At 40.0% G+C, this 20,535-nt stretch overlaps 1 protein-coding gene and 1 long non-coding RNA gene across 2 annotated transcripts in view; both read right to left on the bottom strand.

The window, feature by feature from the left end:
- The window catches only part of RALB (RAS like proto-oncogene B), a 51,570-nt gene extending 45,918 nt beyond the window's left edge, over positions 1–5,652 (bottom strand). The window contains exon 1 of the mRNA XM_068138969.1: positions 5,531–5,652. The gene's annotated coding sequence lies outside the window, so the exon portion shown is untranslated. The remainder of the gene's footprint in view (positions 1–5,530) is intronic.
- A 1,883-nt stretch (positions 5,653–7,535) lies between these two features.
- On the bottom strand, positions 7,536–18,520 carry LOC137441438 (uncharacterized). Its single transcript, XR_010987408.1, has 3 exons — positions 18,103–18,520; positions 8,863–9,038; positions 7,536–8,710 (listed from the first exon to the last, which is right to left on the bottom strand). It is a non-coding gene; the product is annotated as an uncharacterized lncRNA (long non-coding RNA).
- Between the last annotated feature and the right edge of the window lie 2,015 nt (positions 18,521–20,535).

Genomic DNA, 20,535 nt, shown 5'->3' with positions numbered 1-20,535 from the left:
ACTTCACACACAGTTTATGTCTTTTGGAGTTACCAGGCCTTACTAGAAACAGACACCAGTATGAACAAGCTGAAGAATTATACTGAAATCATAATCCTGACAACGGGAGTCAGTTTTATTTTGCTTTGGTTACCTCATTTGTTGTCATGACTCTCTATTCTGGAACATAAACATAAACCCACTGGACAAATCATAGGATTAGGAATTTAGTAATTTAGCTGTAGCCTTAACACTAGCTCCTATGTGCTGTGGCAATGTGGCTGCATAACATGAATGAAAGGGTTCTGCAACTGTGCTGAGGTGGGAAAAGGATTGTTCATAATTGTGATCGATACTGTGCTGCTACGGTGCAATTTTAGTAAGAAAAATGCTGTAACCTAAATGTTTCTATCAGCTGGGAATACACCTTGTGTGTAGAACTACAAGAGTAGAAGGAATGTTCATCACTCAAGTTGAAAATGTGCCTTTTGTGTAAAACCAGGGTCTTGGCTTAACTGAGACTGAGACAACCAGGACTGAAGGAGGTTGGCATTTAGATCACAGTAGCAACAAAACTAGATGACAAAGCACAAAGCAGAGCTTTAAAAAATCTCTCAGATGTAAAGGTTTGGGCTGGAAAGGAAGTGAGAGGGTTGCTGCTTACTAAGGGGAGGAGATAGGAAACAATGCTGCTATTGTGGCAGTGGAGCTGATGAAGGGCAGAGAAGACAAGTTCTAATTTGCATGCCTTCAAAACATTCATGCAAAGTTTGTGACTTTTTGGTGAAAGATATGGTGGCCAGGGAATCTGTTTTATTTGTATGAATTGTAATCTACAATGCTTTTGTTTTCCAAGTGAAAAACACTGCCTTGGACAACTTTATCCAAAGGATATCTGCTTTGCATTAGATTTGCCATAAAGGCTTCTGAAGAATTAGCTATAAACCTTAAGAGCTGCATTTTAGAGAAACCTCTGGGAAGGGTCTGTCCAAGCTGTGTGATCTGGAGAAGTGACTGCTGGACATGGAACAGGCAGACTGTCAGGTCTAACTCTATCAAAGAGATACTAAGCAGACTATTTCCACCTTAAGCACACGCTTTTGTGACCCTCAGTTGAAGAACTGTGCTCAGTCTTTAACCAAACCTGAGAGACAAGAGTCTCAAGGGCATGGGACCATAGCAGGGTCTTATGAAATTAATGGGAAAGAGCTCTACAGGGGCAACTATATTAAGTTCCTGTTACAGAAGTTGCTTGTACAAACCTATCTCCTAGGAAACAGTATTTGTCTACATTAACATTTTTCACCTAGTACAAGAAGTATAGAACGTGCCTAGGTTCACTGCTGTTTAGATTTCCCTCCCTTAGCATTCCCACAGCTTGCCAGAATGTCTGCTTCTGCAGAAACAAAGGTTAATTAAACACATCCGCCCATTAGAGCAAGGAGTGAACATTACAATCTGGCCCAGAGCTATCTTCTTCAGCTGTCAGCACTGAAAGACACTTGGAACCACAAATTAGTCCTCAAGCAAAACTAGTTTCAGCAGAAACTGCATGTTTGATAGAACAGAGAAGTCTTTACCCATATTTACACTTTCAGATTGTACTCTACTCTACCTAGTTCCAGCCGGAAACATTCTAGTGGTGCTTTGCACATTGCATGATCCAAGATTCTTGGATCTTTACAGTGCCATGATTAGCACATAAAAAGGAATGTTGGAAAAAATGTACCTTCCCTGCATTTCTAACTCCACCTTTTTTTAATTAATATAATTTAAGGTAAGTGATACTGGATTTTTTCACTTGTGCCATTCTTTAGCTTTGTACCTTTCTCTGTGCTTGCATAATGGGAACTAAACTGTCCAGCTCCCTTATTTTTCATTCCTTTTCACTTTCCATTTAATTTTCTGTCTCTAATGCATAAGCACCATATTAGCACAAAATCAAATACACATAATTATACATTCCATAATGTTAACTCTTCAGAATATCACTACGACTGTGCCTCAGTTTCCTTGTCATTCTCATGTGGGGAATGAAGGTAGACAGCATATATCTCTCACAAACATGTGCTGTTGCCCTGCCTATAATCCCCACTGCTGGAAGAAACGACTTACCTAAAATATTTAATTCCTGTGCTGAATCAACAGAACAAGGCTATGATAAATCTGTTAAAGGGCAGGGACTAGTAATATGATTACTAAAGTAGGCAGGATGCAGTGAGGGTTTCACTGAAAAATAGGACCTTAATTAAAGCTAATTATGTAAAATACCATGATGTCTCCTTAATCATAAAGGCTGGATTGTTTTCTATTCTCTTCAGTAATAAATGAAGAAAGTACAACTCTCTCTACATCCAACATTCCACATTCAAGCCCCATATTTTGTGAGAGCTCATCTCAAGTGTGAATCTCATTCAGATTATACACAAGCAATTCCTGGTTTTCTCAGGATAACTAATTCTTAACTATTGACTGAATTGTTGATGAAAAGGAATCTCTGCCCATGAATACTATGTGCATGTATTTAATTTCTACTCTTTTGGTTAGTTTTTAACCAGACACACAGACCACAAAGTCTCTCTTTTCCCAATATGGAAGAGAAGACCCAAGCACATTATCATCTCAAACCTGTCTGGTTTTGTTGTTTTGGGTTTTTTTTTCCCCATAAAAATTATCTAATGTTTGATTAAAATTTTCAGCTTCTCAAATATTATTACCATTACATTTGATGGGGTAATAACAAGAACTATGGATAAAAGGAAACATGCGTGAAGAGCCACAGAAATATTTTCAATTCTTTGCACTGTGGTCTCAGGTTTGGTTTCAAGTCAAAGAAGTTTCTTCTGGTCCACTTTATACTGGACAACTTGTCCCTGGTTTTCAAAAACCCCTTTGAAAGGCAGCATCTCTAGTCCTGATAGATGGATGCAGACACAGTACATCTGGCAGAAACTGGAAGTGAAGTCAGAGCAGTACTCTGACCAATATTGGACAGTTGATCACTGATGATAGAGCCCTAGTGGCAAATGTAAAATAGCTCCTAGTTAATATTTTAAGGAGAAGATAAACTCAAAAGGAAAACAACATGGTACATTGCAAGTATTGACCCCATGGAGGAAACAGAATAAATGTGACTCCCTTCTTTACAAGTACAGTATGTTAGATTACATTAGAGGTTTTTTTCCATAAATACAGCATGCCAAAGCTTACTGGCTGATTTTACCACCTCAGAGCTTTATTTGCATTCAGTGATGAAGCAGCTGAATTTTTAAGGTATTTTATTGTTAAATTGCAATTAAGTTGGAAGGCTGCTTGCACACCAATACCCTAATCATTACATATAGCAAAAGTATTTATGAACATCTTAGAGCTGACCACAACCTTGTGCTGCTTGTCATGCACACCCCAAAAGGTTTAATAGGGAGCAAGCCATAGTAATATTATTACTTCGTTCTTTCTCCTGAGCCTCTTGCAGCCCTATGACTATATACATATTTTCTGGGCCATTTATTCTTTCCTATTCTAAGGAACACTATTAAATAAGTAAAACAGTGAGGACCTGAAAAAATTATATATGTCCTATCAGCATAAACAAATATGTGGACTATAGATAAGCTGTAAAGCTGCTGGAGCATGCCATTAGCCTGAACACAGTTACTATTCATTTAAATATGTTTTCAAGGATCTTACCTCTTTATGAACCAGTTTATTCTGAGATGACACAGAGCTGCACTTGTAAGAAGGCATTTCTTAAGATGCAATTGCTCTTTTGTGCTTCAGGCTACATTTTCATTTAGTCATGACAGTGTAACTAGCAGTCCATCTTTTGCCTTCTGTGGGGCAATAACTTTACTATGCTCCACTAATTAAGGCTATGGGTGTTATTAAGTGGAATGGCTGTTGAGAGAATGAGAAAGAGCATTGCTACACTGACGGCAAAGAGATTGTTGCGAGGTTTAAGTGTGTTCCTTAGTTTATTGTGGAGATCTGCTTGAGTGTGTTTTTGAAGTTCAGGATGACTCTAAACAAAATAAATTCAAATGCTATCTGAAGCAGTATCTGAACAAGAAGGATTTAAAAGTCCTAAGCAAGCAAAACTTTTGCAAGTATTTCATCTGTTTGGGGGACTAAAGCGTAATACTCCAACATGAAATTGAGAACAACTGTTTTAATAATTTGAATTCATTCAACTTTAGAGTTAAGACTGGTTTGATGATTAAAATACAGGGCAAGGAAACAGACATAGACGCTATTTTCAGTGTTAGCACTGACTAATGGTGTGATATTATGCAAGTCACTTTTTTAACTGTCTCTCTCTCTCTCACCTGTAAAATGAGGGAATCTACCTCACAAGTTCTTCATGACATTAATAAATGAAACATTTGCTGCACCTCTAACATTTCTTGGAAGTAAGGTGGTGGAAAATTTATTATTAAATACATATGTAAACAGGACACAAGAGCAGAGTTAGGTCGTTTATATAAAGGAAACTCACATCTTTCATCTTTGAATTTTTTAAAGCATGACAACGAGATAATTAAATACAGGACCTGTTAGTCAGCTAATTGGTGATGTCAAGACTAGAGGCAGCCTGAGCTGCAGTGATCATGCACCAGTGAATTTCACAGTCCTAAGGGATACTGATTAGGCAAAGAGTGAAGTCAGGAACCTGAATTTTGGGAAAGCAAAATTCCAGCTCTTCAAGGAGTTAGTCAACAGGACCCCCTGGGAAACAGCCCTCTGGGATAAGGGAGCAGAACAGAGCTGATATCATTAAGACACTTTCCATAGAGTGCAAGACTGCTTGATTCACAGGTGTAAGAAACCAGGCAAGCAAGGCAAGAGACTGGCATGGCTAAGTGCAGGAAGCACAAACAGTGGAAAATTACAGAGCCCATAAACACATGGTGACCAGAGCAGTTACAGAGGCTGGGTAGAGACCTGGCAGTCTGTTACTATGGCACTTTGGAGAATGGAGGGGCAAGGAGGACTATCATTCCATTCTTCCATTTACCACCTGCAACACTGCTGACCAGAGGAGTTACACCAAAACCAAGAAACGTTTTGTCCAACTAATGAAGAAACAACTGTTTGGCCTTCAGGAATAACAACCGTCCCACACATGCACTCTAGTAGTGGGTGGGACTGGGGATAAAGTGGTTCTTGTCATCCAGCATTAAAACAGTGCCATGTGCTCACGAACAGCTGCTTGTCAAGCCATTATAGCAGCTCTTTTTTCCTGTTTGTCCACAGTGAATGGGTACATTGCTTCACATAGTGCATGTACCTTGGCCCTTTCCTAGACCTACCCACACTTTTATTCCAGTCTCTACACCCTGAGAGCTTCCTAAGTTGTTGCATACTTTTCTCACCCTGGCTGGGTCAGGAATGTCCTTTCTCTTCTCACTGAAGTGATGAATGACAGAGAGTTCTCCTTTCACTTGTATTTAGGTCTGTAACTGCACATACATAGGTCACATAGAGAAGTGATCTTCCTTCAACACAACTTTATGAGCTAGCTAGACAGTTTGCTTTCACAGCTGATACTCACTGTGCTCAATGGGTTGTTTGTCCTGCAGCGGCAATTTCTTCAGTAGTGTGAATACAGCAGGCAGGCGAACAATGGCAGAAGCAGCTCCACTGCAGTATTATGAACCATTTACATGATGACTGTAGCTGGACTCCTCCTAGTGCCTCAGAAAACTTCAAGAAAAGGGAAGGGCTCAGGATATGATATCATGCACATAGTCTAAAAACAAGGAAACTGTTGTAGATGATTGGAAAAGTAACAGCTTAAAAAAGTCCTGAATGGCCAATAATAGAAAGTGACTTGTCTGCCTAACCTTCCCTACCATCTCCAGTGAAAAGTTTCAGCAAATAGAAATGACAAACTTAGAAAACAACACGTTGTTACAGCCTAAGAGACGTATCCTAGCCATGCCATCTCAGATCCTTGCTTAGTGTTGCCTGGCATTGTCTGTTGCCAGTGCCTAGGTCATATCTTAAACTTTGGGGTTGTTACCAGGTCTGTTCAGGATAACACACTAGTCCTCTGCAACCATAGCTGGGTTTGAGTAAGCAGCAAAGAGTCATGTCTATGCACTGCTTGGTAGTACCCTGACTTGTTTATTGCCTTTTTCAGTGAAAGTAAAGCACTTTCTAAACTACCTAAGTGAATTAGGAATCCAGTTAATATTTTCTAAAGCAATGTCAGCAAATGGGCTTATAAATCTCATGGAAAGCCAATGGGATTTTGTGCAGAATTGCTAGGGTAAGTTCTACTCCTTAGATCCCTTTTAGAATTGCAAGCCTGCTTTAGAGATAATGCTCCACTTACAGGGCTATACTATTATAAGTATATTTTCCAGATCATCATTTATAGCTTTAAAAAAGAAATTAAGGAACATTTGAAGCAAAGCAGATGTTCTAATTCAGCACCATTGTTCTTAAACTGAATTTAGCTTTGAAGTTTGCTGTATCAAGTTCAGATCCAAAGAAGCACCTTCATGCCTGGAAGTTCATCTGTTCCTTCCAGTTTTATCAATTGGTCTAATAAATCACTCAATTTTTCTCTCAAATTGTCAGGATACTTTTGTTTTTGTTATAATCCCATAAAACACTGTCAGAGGAAAATTAACACAGCCTTCAAGCACACAACTTTTCTGTGTCATGTTTGGAATTGCTAAACTCTGTTATGGCAGTCACTTTCAGGTTTCTTTTTTTGTGTTAAAAAATCTCCTGTGATTTTTTTTTCCCCCATGTAATTAATCCCAGATTTAGCATTATAGAATCATAGAACGGTAGGGGTTGGGAGGGACCTCTGCAGATCATCTTGTCCAATGCCCCTGATCATCTAGATCAGGCTGCACAGGAATGTGTCCAGGCATGTTTTGAAAAGCTCCAGAGGAGGAAATGCCACAACCTCTCTGGGCAGCCTGTTCCAGTGGTCTATCACCCTCAAAGTAAAGTTCCTCCTTAAGTTCAAGTGAAACCTCCTCTATGCCTACTGAAAAGAGCCAAGTCCCATCCTCATGATATGACCCTTAAGATATTTATAAGCATTTATAAGATGATTCTCTCTTTTCCAGGGTAACCAACCCCATGTCTCTCAGCCTCTTCATGTAAGAGAGACACTCCAGTCCCCTCATCATCATGGTACTCTGTTAGACTCTCTCCAGTAGTTCCCTGTCCCTCTTGAAGTGGAGAGACCAGACCAGGCCACCCATGAGTGATATACTAGAGTTTACTATCAGATTCAAGCTCCTGTGTTGGCTTTTGATTTCATGGCTTAGATTTTGGGGAATTTTATCATGTTAAAATAGCTTAGTGATTGGGCATTTTACATATTTGTCAGTACTCTTCTACTGAGCTGTGCAATGGAGTGTTGCTTCTGCAATTCTATTGTTTAAAAAGAAATATTCTGCTGCCAGATTTCTTGTTCTATTTGTACCCTTTGTTCCTGAACTTTCAATTTCAGGAACTTGTTCCATTTAAGAGGATAGTGGGAGAACAATAGTTTATAATATAATATTTATTAAACAGATCATGGTATTATCAATACTTGTTTGTCCAGCGGTGATGAGTCTCCCAAATAAAGCAGAAATAGTAGTAAAAATACACTGGGATGGAAAACAATTCTTTTCATAAAAGCTCTAGGGACTTTTTGTAACTACTTGTACCTCTCAAGTGAAGGATTTTTAGTTGTTCCATGCAGTAAGTGGTAGTGACATCTCAAACTCGGCAAACAAATTGTTTGTGAGGTTGAGGAGTATGAATTAATATCACTAATACATTCACTTTTATAGAATTTGTTAAGTCCTCCTCAAAAAAATGGGATTCAGTTTACATTTATGTTCCTATTTCTCTGCCTTCACCTATAAAACCTACATCAGTAGATTTGAGATTTCCTGCAACAACATAGACTTGTCACAGCTCTTGGACATTTCATGTATCCATACACTGGAACACAAACAAAAAGATGAGAAAACTGGACCTGTTACTTGCTACAAAAGATGACAAGTTACTTTGTTCTAATTCTTTCTGGGCCCCTGAGAAAGTTACTCTACAGCACCCATCTGACTGTAGCATCTGGGCCATTGCTCAGCCCAGGCTCCGAGGAGGTGCTCATGCTTACATCATGCTCCTAATCTGAATCTGCAGGAACTAAAATAGATGGTACCTTGGAATATTCCATCTGAGAATACTCTAAAGACAACACACACAAGTCCAGACAGATGAAGCAAGGTCAGATTAATCACAGGCATGTTGGTGTTGAATCTCTCCTTGATTCTCTACTGAATTTAACATCCATCTGACGTCATCCTGAATTACTTTAGTACAAGCAAGATGAAAAGCAAACTTAATTGTCCACAGCTCTGGTTTGTTTTGTTGCATTCATTTTTCTTCTTGCCAGAAAGCTATCTTTCTCTTAGATTCTTGTGTTTTCTTCCTATCTTCCTTCAAAATTTATTTAGAATTATGGAATTATGAAATAATTTTGATCAGGAGGAATTACTGGATGTTGTCTCATCCTTTAAGCACTCAAACCAGAGCTATCTTCTGGTGCTGGTGTGAATATCTTCAAGGGTGGACATTCCAGTCTCACTGGGCATCCTGTTTAAGAGTTTGACCACTCTTATTGTGAAGTCCATATGAAGTGGAACACATTTCTCTGTGCATACAAAAGGCTGGAATGTTTTCCTATGTTAACATACAGCATCTGGTAATACACCTGGACAAGGAGGGAGAAAAGAAAGGGCTGCTTCACAGGTCAGGTAAGGCTGTGTGATAACTTGGATGAGGAGGCAGCAGGATCATAACTAAAATGATTGCCACCTCCAGATTTGGGATTTGGGTACATCTTACATCCCTAAATAAAAATACCTTGACAGTTCTGGCATGAAGCTGATTACAGAAGCTTGCAGATTGTTTTGCTTTCTTATGTTCCCTGTGCAACTTCAGTTAGACAGTACACTTCACATTTAAGACAACAGAGTATTTTGGTCTGCTTCCGTTCTGTTCCAGAGAAAGTTGCCTTTTTGTAGAAAGAGATACAGATCCTGCAGCATGCAAACATAGAAAAGAGTTGATATTTGTATTATTTATTTATTTATATTATTTATAAATAATAAATCTATAGTTTATTTATAGATGTTTACATATATATTCATTATATATATATATAGAGAGAGAGAGAGAGTTTATTTATAGATGACTCCAGTTTTGATCACAGAGATCAGAGACCTCTGGACTAAAAGATACTATATAAATATATGTAAAGATCATTCTTCATTACATTACTAAAGAGCTGGAGCAGTGATAAAAAATTTTAGTACTGAGCACTACGAGGTATGAATAATTTTCCAGAGTAGAATACAGAATTAACCAGGTTGGAAAAGACCTCTGAGATCATCCAGTCCAACTTATCACCCAACACCACCTAATCAACTAAACGAGGGCGCTAAGTGCCTCATCCAGTCTCTTTTTAAACACTTCCAGTGATGGTGACTCCACCACCTCCCTGGGCAGCCCATTCCAATGGTCAATCACCCTTTCTATGAAGAATTTCTTCCTCACCTCCAGCCTAAACCTCCCCTGGTGCAGCTTGAGACTGTGTCCTCCCATTCTGACACAGGTTGCCTGGGAGGAATGAGAGGTTACCCATGAAATGCTTAAGGATATTGCTAGGTAATGTAGGAAAAAAATTAGAAAGGCAAAAGCCCATTTAGAGCATGAGTTATAAATACATAAACGGCAAAAGGAGAGGCAAGGACAACCTGCACTCCTTAGTGGACACGGAGGGGAATATCGTAACTAAAGATGAGGAAAAGGCAGAGGTACTTAACACCTTCTTTGCCTCAATTTTCAATAGCAAGATAGGTTGTCTTCCAGACAACTGACCTCCTGAGCTGGCAGATGGAGTCAGGGGGCAGTATAGTTCCTCTTTAATCCAGGAGGAAGTAATTAGAGCCCTACTCAGCCACTTGGATCCCCACAAGTCCATGGGACCGGATGGGATCCATCCTAGGGTGCTGAGAGAGCTGGCAGATGAGCTGGTCAAGCTGCTCTCCATCATTTTTCAACAGTCCTAGCTCACTGGAGAGGTCCTAGATGACTGGAAACTGGCCAATGTGATGCCCATCCACAAGAAGGACCGGAAGGAGGAACCAGGTGGGGGTTGGTCTCTCCTCCCAGGCCACCACGAACAGAACAAGAGGAAACAGTCTCAAGCTCTGTCAGGGGAGGTTTAGGCTTGATGTTAGGAAGAAATTCTTCACAGGAGTGATTGGCCTTTGGAATGGGCTGTCCAGAGAGGTGGTGGAGTCACCATCACTGTAAGTGTTTAAGAAGAGACTGGATAGGGCACTTATGGTGCCATGGTTTAGTTGATTAGATGGTGTTGGGTGAGAGGTTGGACTTGATGATCTCAAAGGTCTTTTCCAACATGGTTAATTCTATTCTATTCCTTTTTCAGTCATGAGAAAAGACCAACCCCCACCTGGCTACAACCTCCCTTCAGGAAGTTAGAGAGAGCAATAAGGTCTCCCCTGAGCCTCCTCCTCTCCAGGCTAAGCAACCCCAGTTCCCTCAGCCTCTCCTCATAGGGCTTGTGCTTCAAACCCCTCACCAGCTTTGTTGCCCTTCTCTGGACACCTTCCAGCAAGTCAACATCCTTCCTGAACTGAGGGGCCCAGAACTGGACACAGTACTCAAGGTGTGGCTTAACCAGTGCTGAGTACAAGCGCAGAATGACTTTGCTGCTCTTGCTGGCCACACTATTCCTGATACAGGCCAGGATGCCATTGGCCTTCTTGGCCATGTGGGCATACTGCAGGCTCATGCTCAGCCTACTATCAACCAGTTCCCCCAGGTCCCTTTCTGTCTGGACGCTCTCCAGCCACTCAGACCCCAGCCTGTAGCACTGCATGGGGTTGTTGTGGCCAATGTGTAGAACCTGGCACTTGGATGTGTTAAATCTCATGCCATTGGACTCTGCCCATCTGTCCAGCCTGTCGAGGTCCCTCTGCAGAGCTCTCCAACCCTCTAACAGATCAATACCTGCCCCCAGCTTGGTGTCATCTGCAAGTTTAGTGATGATGGACTCAATCCCCTCATCCAGATTATCAATAAAGATATTAAACAGGATGGGGCCCAACACTGATCCCTGAGGGACACCACTAGTGACTGGCTGCCAGCTGGATGTGGAACCATTCACCACCACTCTCTAGGCTCAGTCCTCCAGCCAGTTCCTAACCCAGCACAGAGTGCTGCTGTCCAAGCCACGGGCTGACAGCTTGGCCAGGAGTTTGCTGTGGTGGACGGTGTCAAAGGCCTTGCTGAAGTCCAGGTAGACTACATCCACAGCCTTCCCCACATCCACCAGGCGGGTCACCTGATCATAGAAGGAGATCAGGTTGGTCAGGCAGGACCTGCCCTTCCTAAATCCATGCTGGCTGGGCCTGATCCTTTGGCCATCATGAAAGTGCTGTGTGATTGCACTCAGAATAGAATAGAATAGAATAGAATAGAATAGAATAGAATAGAATAGAATAGAATAGAATAGAATAGAATAGAATAGAATAGAATAGAATAGAATAGAATAGAATAGAATAGAATAGAATAGAATAGAATAGCTCTGCAGAAAGCTTGAAGTTACAGGCATTTCTCCAAGTTTCCCAGTGTTACTATGGGAGATGGTCATAGGTCTTCAAGATACTAGTCTGGCCTCTTTTAGAGCTCTTACTGGATTACAATCTGAACAGAGAGCAAGCAGAAACAACCTTTTCTATATGATGACTCACCTTGCCAGAGGAAGATTAGTCAGTGGAAATTTCTGTCTGCCTGTACTGGTTAGTAAATATGTACTAACTTTTTTTGCAGTTGGCACTCCAACGTCAACAGAAGTAAGAGCAGAGGAGTCCTAGGCTGATTTCCAGCATGTAACAGACCTTACACTTAAATGATGTCAGGTGCTGAGTCTCAGCTCTCCTATTTACCCTTTCCACTCACAATCTGTGCAAGGCATACTCCAGCCATTCCTCAATGCACTCAGAGTTGACAGCCTTTGACTGCCTTGATGTTGGTTACTCAATTTTTAGTTATTTCAGGAGAGGTCAAGCACTGTTCCTGGTCTGAACAGCATAATACATTAATATAGTCCATCTGAACTTTCAGTATGGACTAGAAAAAGACAGAATAGCAACCCTAATACAAACACAGGCTCACAACAGAAAACAGCTTACAATTTGACTTTTGCTTCTCTGATGTGCATCTCCTCTTTGGAATAAAAGCTAGTGGGATATCATGTAGGTATTAGTTAGGAGAAGAACAAAGGAAAGAGAGGAAAACATGACTCAGAGTGTGTTACTTGTTAAAGAAACACACTGCAGAGAAAGGGAAGTTTTCCGTTTAATTACATTCTATGGTTATTCTTAGTCATTGTAAGTTATCAGGTATCACCAAGTCTAATTAATCACATCCTGGATTACCATGCATAAGTATGTTCATCTGAGGTAAGAAAAAAAATGTATAGGGCTGTCTTGTGGGATTTGTTCCTGTTTCTTAACTGTCTGCCCTCTACCCCAGCTTCTCTTCACGAAAGAGGTTATGTCCTCCTGAGAACTGGTAGCAAATACATTTCAACTTGTGTAAGTTTCAAAGTCAGCTCAACTTTTCCACAAGAATATAGAAACACAAAAATAAAATTAATCATAGATTATTTGACTCTTGGCTAAAGTAACGTCATATATTCACACAGTATCTTAGACACTGGGAAAGTCTTTAGTCTGTATTTCGATGGATAGTCTACTTTGCACAACAATGCACCCTTTCTGAGCAGTGACGTCTTCATTTGCTATATTCTATTGAACCACTAGATGTCCCTCGGTCCTACATAAAGCTCCAGATTCATGATTAATCAGTGGGACCACGTTGGAATTCAAGCAGTGTAGAAGCATGTTTGCATTCATAGCGTGCAGGGGATTTCTGTAATAAGTGCTGGCCCTTTGAATCGTACCACTGAGTGTGTGATCTGTAAATCCTGGCAATTGGAAATACTGGTGTGCCAAAGACAACAAATGTAACTGTTTGGGAAAAGGGTGTATCTGGCAAATACAAAAATCAGGTGAGGATGAAGAGAGCAGAAGATGGCACTGAGCAAAATAGGCTACAAACCCATGGATCACAGAGTAAACTGGGTCATTCAGTTCCCAACTATTCATTGATAACAGCATTCTCCACATACATATATTATTACTAACTTTTTATATTATTACTAACTTTTTGGCTATTGCTGAGGTAAAATGGCACAGTCTGTCTTAGCAGTCAAACTACATCTTACTTACTTAAAGCATACATTTGACCACAGTCCACTTGGGGTATGGGTAGACCATACCACAGCATGGGTTTGGATAAATATAGACTAGATGCAGAATGCTCAGTATCAGACTGTGAATTCTGGGCAGTGTAAGCCAGGCACTATACCAATAAAGACATACACTGGTGATGGTGAAAGCAAAGTCAAACACTGCTCTGAAGGAAACAAAATGCTTCACCCAGTAAATAGTATCAGGAAGCTGCTTGCAACTGCCTACAAGCTGTACAACTCCCTTTTCCCTTCCTGCATCCTATCTGCCTTTAGCAAGTTTCCTCTATGTGCACAGACCTGACCCCCATTAGTGAATTTATACCATCAGCACTTTGCAAGATCACGCTGCAGAAAGTGCTGCATCTCTAATTCTGTTTTGGAAACTCTCAGATTAGGATTCACTTCCTTGGTATTTTAAATTCATGGACTGGGAAGAGAAAGGTCACAGAAAAAAAAATGAGAAACCCTTCCTCCAGATTAGTTTTGCATTTTAGGTCACATGAATGGTGGCAAATTACATCTGTACAAGAAATAGGATGCCAGCAGCCTTTTGGCCTTTTTGTGTCACCAAAATGTTCATAGCAAAGGGTCATAGCATGTCTTTTCCCTGTTGTTTTTGAGACTAGTTCTGAAAAACAAAAGTACAGCCATTTTTTAGTGACAATAGATACAGAGGGTTCTGACACTCTTGTGTTGCTGGTCTCCCAGTTCTAATGTCACTGACTGAATGATACAGATTTTCATCACTAATTAAGTATCAGATCATTGTGCATGCTCTCAATGTTATGCTTTTAATGCCCAGTGATTTCAGGGGAAGCATAAGCATCTAAATGCCTTTATGAGTCTTGTTCCTGTTCTTAAAATGTAAGGGGGAAAGTATGCAGTTCTCAAGAATGTATTTGTTTGTTGAAGGCATTCTCAAAGCACAGAGAGCTGGGAATGTAAGAACAAAAACCTATACAGTATGTTTATGGTATTCTCTACTTGAGGCCTTTGAAATGATTCTTCCTCCCAGCTGTCCTCAGATTGACTCCACTGGAGTAGAGACAGTGTATATAATGCATCAACCATTTCTGGCTCTTCAGTTACTGCACTGTGTAGAGCTGCTCAGATGACAGTTAATGACAGTCTTCCAATTAATACACTGTATACTGGTGAGCTGCTTCCACCACACCATCTATCAGCGATAAGAGAGAGGATCAAATCCAGAGCCCTGTGACCAACAATGTGAGATTGTCATTATTTTTGGTGTAATTCATATTAGATTGTTATTTCCAATGACGAAAGATAAACCATTTTGGGGCTAATAAATCCTATAGTTCCATATAATCCCTGGTGTTTTCCTAATGCTTAGTAGCTCTGCTCTCACCACTTATCTAACATGCTCTGAAGGTAAACTTTTTTTTCCACAGTCTAATAAGTACACAGAATGTCCTTTCCCCTCCTGCTTATTCTTGTTGTTGGCCATTTTTTTTAATAGGAAACTGAGGACAGAATGACCTATTGAACCAATTCTGCTCCACAGCATAGCTGACAGGAGAATGACTGCCTCAGCTCAGGGCTCCAGGAATGGAAAAACAGATGTTTCTTGGCTACATTTAACAGATGCTATTCCAGATTGAAACAACATTTTAAAATGCAGATCCCTAGAGTTTATGTATTTCCAAATTATTCAAAGAATGGGAAATTTCTTGCAAGGCTTCAAATAGTGCCAAGCATGCATTCTTTCTTCCCTCTTCCCTCCTCCCCCCCCTCCCCCTTTTATTTTTCCAAATGAACTTCTACAGTTTAGCATTCCTGTGACTGACACATCCACCAGAATATGTATTGGTGCCTAAGTGCCTGAAATTGGTTAGATTAACACTGCCACAAACTTAGTACATGACCTTGAGCAAATCACTCATTTTCCTTGGATCTGTGTTCTCAACTTGTGCTACCTGAAGCTTTTAAGTTCTCCACAACAGTAGATGAAAACTGGTGCCTACAGTACCTAGTAAAAAGAGGATAAGAAAGTTCTGCAGAGAGATCTGGATGGCTTAAATCAATGGGCTGAGATTCTATGATCCTATTCTCTGAATAGATCCAGGTTGCTGTGTATTCAACCGTAATAGACATTTCTTGGTCTGGAGCATCCCAGAGTGACTAATTTATGCTAGGACCATAATGACCCTCAGAATAAGCCAAAATCAGGGAGGGCAGGAAAGGTGTACCAAGACATTCTTATCCTGAGCTTGCTAGGCTTGCCTCAGTGTACATTTAGCATGCATGCTGGAACACTTCTGTCAAGCACCACAGAATTAGTGTGATGATATCCTCATGATACAAATAGAGAACTGAAGTGACAGCACACAAATGATAACCAAAAATACACATTAAAGATCGCAAGTTCATGGAACTGTGCATTTCCCAAGAATAAGCTTTAGCCCACATTGACACAATTTCCTTCTTCAGTTATGGCAAGTAAATCACAAGAGCTGGCTGTGATAAAATACTCTAAGTACTTCCTTTCCTGGCTGAAACTAGAGATATGCTACCAGTCCCCAAATAGGAAGTGCCTCAGCTTATTGATTACTAGCTCTCTTGTTGGTTTCAGTGGAAGTGAAGACGGAGAAGATGACTTTGCTGTAAGATTTCCTGAACTTGTCAGAGATTTCTAATACTCAGATCTGGGATGAGGAAAACTGAAGCTCTTTACATTGGAGAGAGGCATCACCAACAGAAATGGAGCAGAAGCACAAATTTCATGTTCAAATGTATTTGCAGACATTTCCTGGTATTATTTCATACACTGCATTGATACATAACACACGCATAGTACATTATCTTAAAGTTTGTTTTGGATATGATTCTATTTCATAGTATCATAGTATCATTCAGGGTTGGAAGGGACCACAAGGATCATCTAGTTCCAACCCCCCTACCATGGGCAGGGACACCCCACACTAGATCAGGCTGGCCAGAGCCTCATCCAGCCTGGTCTTAAACACCTCCAGGGACGGGGCCTCGACCACTTCCCTGTACAACCCATTCCAGGGTTTCACTAAAGAGCTGCATTAATCACCACTTCTTAATATGCAAATTTAGTCCAAAAACCCCAAACTTTTGCAGAATTATTATTCTATTTCTAAATAATTGAGCCATTTTCCAAGTATTTCAAAATGAAAGCATAATATTTGGGATTAGAAATGACTGAAGCACTCTTCAAACATCTTAAATATATAGGCTGGAAACTTTAAAACAAAGACTTCAAATGTTGACCCTTGTAATGAAGGTAGCTTCATGTTTTACAGCCAGCCATAGAATTTTCTTGTATCTTTATAGGATAGTGTGTATAATATAGCAGTCTTAGGGGTTAAAACACTGGCATGTAAAAAAGCATTAATGTCAATCATTGGAATTTAGTGGAGCCTGTAACAACACAGAAGAACTGAAGCTGGGTGCTCTTGGCTTTTCATGGCCACAGTCTCTATACCTGTCCCTTGTATTTAAGTTTCATAAATTGTTCAAAATTTTATTGATAGAATTAATAGCCAAAATTCTCTTTCTCAACATCTGGTTCATATTCTTCTCCCAGTTATGCTGGTACAACTCTAAATTAAACTGAATACCTTATGTAAAGCCACTCCAAATTTATGATGGTGTAAGGAAGAAGTGAACTTGGTTCTTTTGTCCTTAAAAGATGTCTGTATTTGCAGCCAAATAAAATCACCTACAGTTACATACTCTGTGACACAAGAGTGCCATCCAGTGGTAATCCGCAAACCTGTGTTTGATGTAGACATTCACAAACGTTTCACTAGTAGCCAGTACTGGTTATAGCTACCAGTCTGATAGCTAGAAATATAAATTCCCGCGCAGTTGCTAGGCTGAAAGGGACATTTCTGTTAAAGACTGATGATTTTTATTTTTATAAGTGCTCAGTTTTTCATACTTTAGATAATGAATATTAGTTGTTTTCTTGATAGTAGGAGCACACTGAAGTGGAAGGCTCCTGGACTAGCTGGACTCAGCAGCAGTGCATACATTCATAGCATATGTTGCATCTTGGCTAATAAACCAATACTTTTCAGCCCCTCTGACAGCATTGTATTATTCAGTTCTGATAGCAAAATGTTGATAATTTAAACATCCTCGTACACAGCTTCACCACCCGCTCTAGATGTGTCCTATGCAGGGGACAGGGTTGGAAGTGATTAAGCTTTGAGGCTGGTTTCAATTGAATAAGGCAGTCAGACATCAATGCGACTACTGATACCTCTGATCTGCAAAGAACAAGCCCTGAACTCAGCCCTTCCACTTCCTGGATAACTGCTTTACCTGCTCTAGTGTATCATAAAAATATCTTTTTAGAAAGAATAAGTACAGTTGCAGTTGTGAAGATTCAGTCCCCTGTCATCCATTAAAGGGGCTTGAAGATTACTTCTTGAACTGTTCTATGTACTTGCATGGAGCAACACATGGTGTTCTAGTTCCTGATTGAATTGAGGTACAAAGGAGTGCCACGCTGCTTAGCCCTGTTGAACTGGTGCAGACCTGGACACTTAGGGAACAGCTTATGTAAAAACACGTGAAGTGGCTTGGGAATTTAGACATGATGCAAGGTCAAACACAGCTCACTGGGAGTTTTCAGTATCTCTGTTTCAAATTTAAGAGATCAGATTCTGCCCTACCCCCTTACTTTTTCGACTTGGCCTATGGCCAGTAAAATAAATTCTAGTTAAAACCCCATGTATTTCAAGCAGATTTTACTGACTTACCTTATTGTTGGTCTCGCCCTCTCCAGCATCTGTAAAGTTTTCCTTTGTTGTTAACTGTATCTCTTGCAATGCAGATGCAAATGATTGATTCATGGATGTGTTTGGCTTGATTGCCTGTAGATAAATAATTCTGTACAATGTTCTTATTAATGTTCTACATTCATCTTACTTCTAAACAGAAATTAAATTATCTGGGGGTGTGGGGTCACCATTGCACATAACACTTACAAGGCATCAGCTCATCCCAAAGAGCAGACATGTCTGCAATGATCTCTTCAGAAGATGTAGAATGAAGAGAAAGAGTTGTATTTTTAGGTAAAATTCCACTTAGATGCATCTCTTGCATTAATACATAAGGTGAGATATTGAAGATTCAACTTGCTCCTATAAGCAATATGACAGTGGAGTTTCTACCTCTAACCTCTACAACAGGCTAGTGGGCTGCATATCAGGTAATTATATATTATTTCTACAGTTATGTGCTATTTCTACTTCACATTTCACTATATTCAAGAATGGTCAGGTATGCACTAAAATCACAGAATCACAGAATATTCAGTGTTGGAGATCTTGGATGATCTAGAGATCATCAAGTCCAACCCCCCTGCCAAAGCAGGATCACCTGGGGCAGGCCACATACGAACAAGTCCAGGTGGGTTTTGAAAGTCTTCTGAAGAGACTCCACAATCCCTCTGGGCAGCCTGTTCCAGTGCTCTGTCACCCTCACAGTAAGAAAGTTTCTCCTCATGTTGACATGGAACTTCATGTGTTCCAGTTTATACTCACTATTCCTTGTCCTATTACTGGGCACCACCAAAAAGACACTGTCACTTCCATCTTGACACCCACCCCCCAGATATTTATAGACATTAATAAGATCCCCTCAGGCTTCTCAAGACTGAACAGCCTGAGTTGTCTCAGTCTTTCTTCATAGGATATTGCCTAAGTAGTCATAGACAAAGTAACCTGAAATATTAAGGAGTATAGAAAATAAATTCTACACTAACATTTTCCATTGAAGAATAAATACTTCAATGCTGGAAATTATTCTTCAGGACTAAAATTAATATAATTAGACCTATTAATTTAGAATGGTACAATTGCTTTGACTGTGAAAGTAAGAGACCAATAAATCAGCTCTTTGTGGGGTTTTTTTGTAGCTATCCTCAACGTTATAGATGTCTTAGCAAAATGAAACAAAGGTTCATTTCTGTTTCTTAGTTCTACAGCAGGTAAATTAGGAATAAACCCAACAACAAAAAACAATAAAACCCCCACAAACGTGTTCCCAGACATTTTTGAAGCAGTTTTGATTCCTTTTCTGCTATGAAACTCATGAGCCAATCCACAATTCACTCAAAATTTAGGAAAAAAAAAAACCACTTTGTCTCCAAAGCAGAACCCAAAAACTTATTAGCAGAAAACAGATATTTATTACTTGGTGTCCTCAGGATTGACACGGTTTCCTTGCATCTGTTCAATAAAATGGGACAAATCTTTTACCAAGTCTTTCTTAGGTGAGCTGCCTTCTCCTAGAAAAGATTTTACTGCTGACTCCTCTGCATAGGAAGAGCAACCTTTTCTTCTTGGAATACAAGTGCTTTGTCATTGCAAAATGCTGCAGTGGGCAGTTGCGGTGACAGGATTAATACTGACTTGTCCAAGCGAAGCTTTGGAACAAAAGTAGGATACAGAGAAAACCACAATTTACATTTTCTGAAACCTTTTTTGAGGCTTGCTATTTAGGAAATTAAAAAAAAAAAAAACCATTGGTTGAAAGGTGTCTAAATTTAGTGAAACCTTGATAGTTTTCATATTTGATTGGACTAGAAACGAAAGGACAACTGGCACAATTGCACCCATCCAGGGCGCAGCCCTCAAAGGATGAGCCAAAACCAAGTGCTCCCTGCAGATACCTAAGGATCTGCCACCTCCTGTTTCTAGTGCGGACAATATAATGATGGAAATAATTAGTTAATCTTTTGTTTAAATAAAGCATTTGGGAAAAGAGCTAAAAATAAACACTGATTCATTCCTTGTCAAGGAAGTTTCTCCTGTCAATTATCACATTGTTACTGCTGTTTTTAATCTAGTCAGATGGTGAGATTGGCAATCCCTTCTGCAGGGGCTTCTGGGTGTTATTTTGTAGAGAAGCTTGCTTGAAGGACTGATTACTGCTTTTATGGGAGCCAGTGGGAGTTTGGCCACAGTCCTTCACGCATGTTAATTTGAGGGACTTCCAAATGTTAGCTAATGATCTCAGAGTTCTTTTTATGAAGAATGTGTGGGTTTGTTTTGGGGTTTGGGTTTGGGTTTTTTGTGTTTGGTTGTGGTTTGTGTGTTTTTTTTTAATTCCTAGCAGGAAGCAACTATGAAGGTCTAGGGAAAGTTCTGCACAATAGTTCTGGACTTGCATCTAAGTAACATCTAAAG

The sequence above is a fragment of the Melanerpes formicivorus genome, unplaced genomic scaffold (genome assembly GCF_026170545.1).
Source record: "Melanerpes formicivorus ecotype bairdi unplaced genomic scaffold, bMelFor1.0.p_v2 SCAF_5, whole genome shotgun sequence".
NCBI classification, from domain to species: Eukaryota; Metazoa; Chordata; class Aves; order Piciformes; family Picidae; genus Melanerpes; species Melanerpes formicivorus.
Note: the sequence above shows the minus strand (reverse complement) of the source record. Positions and strands in the feature narration are given on the sequence as shown.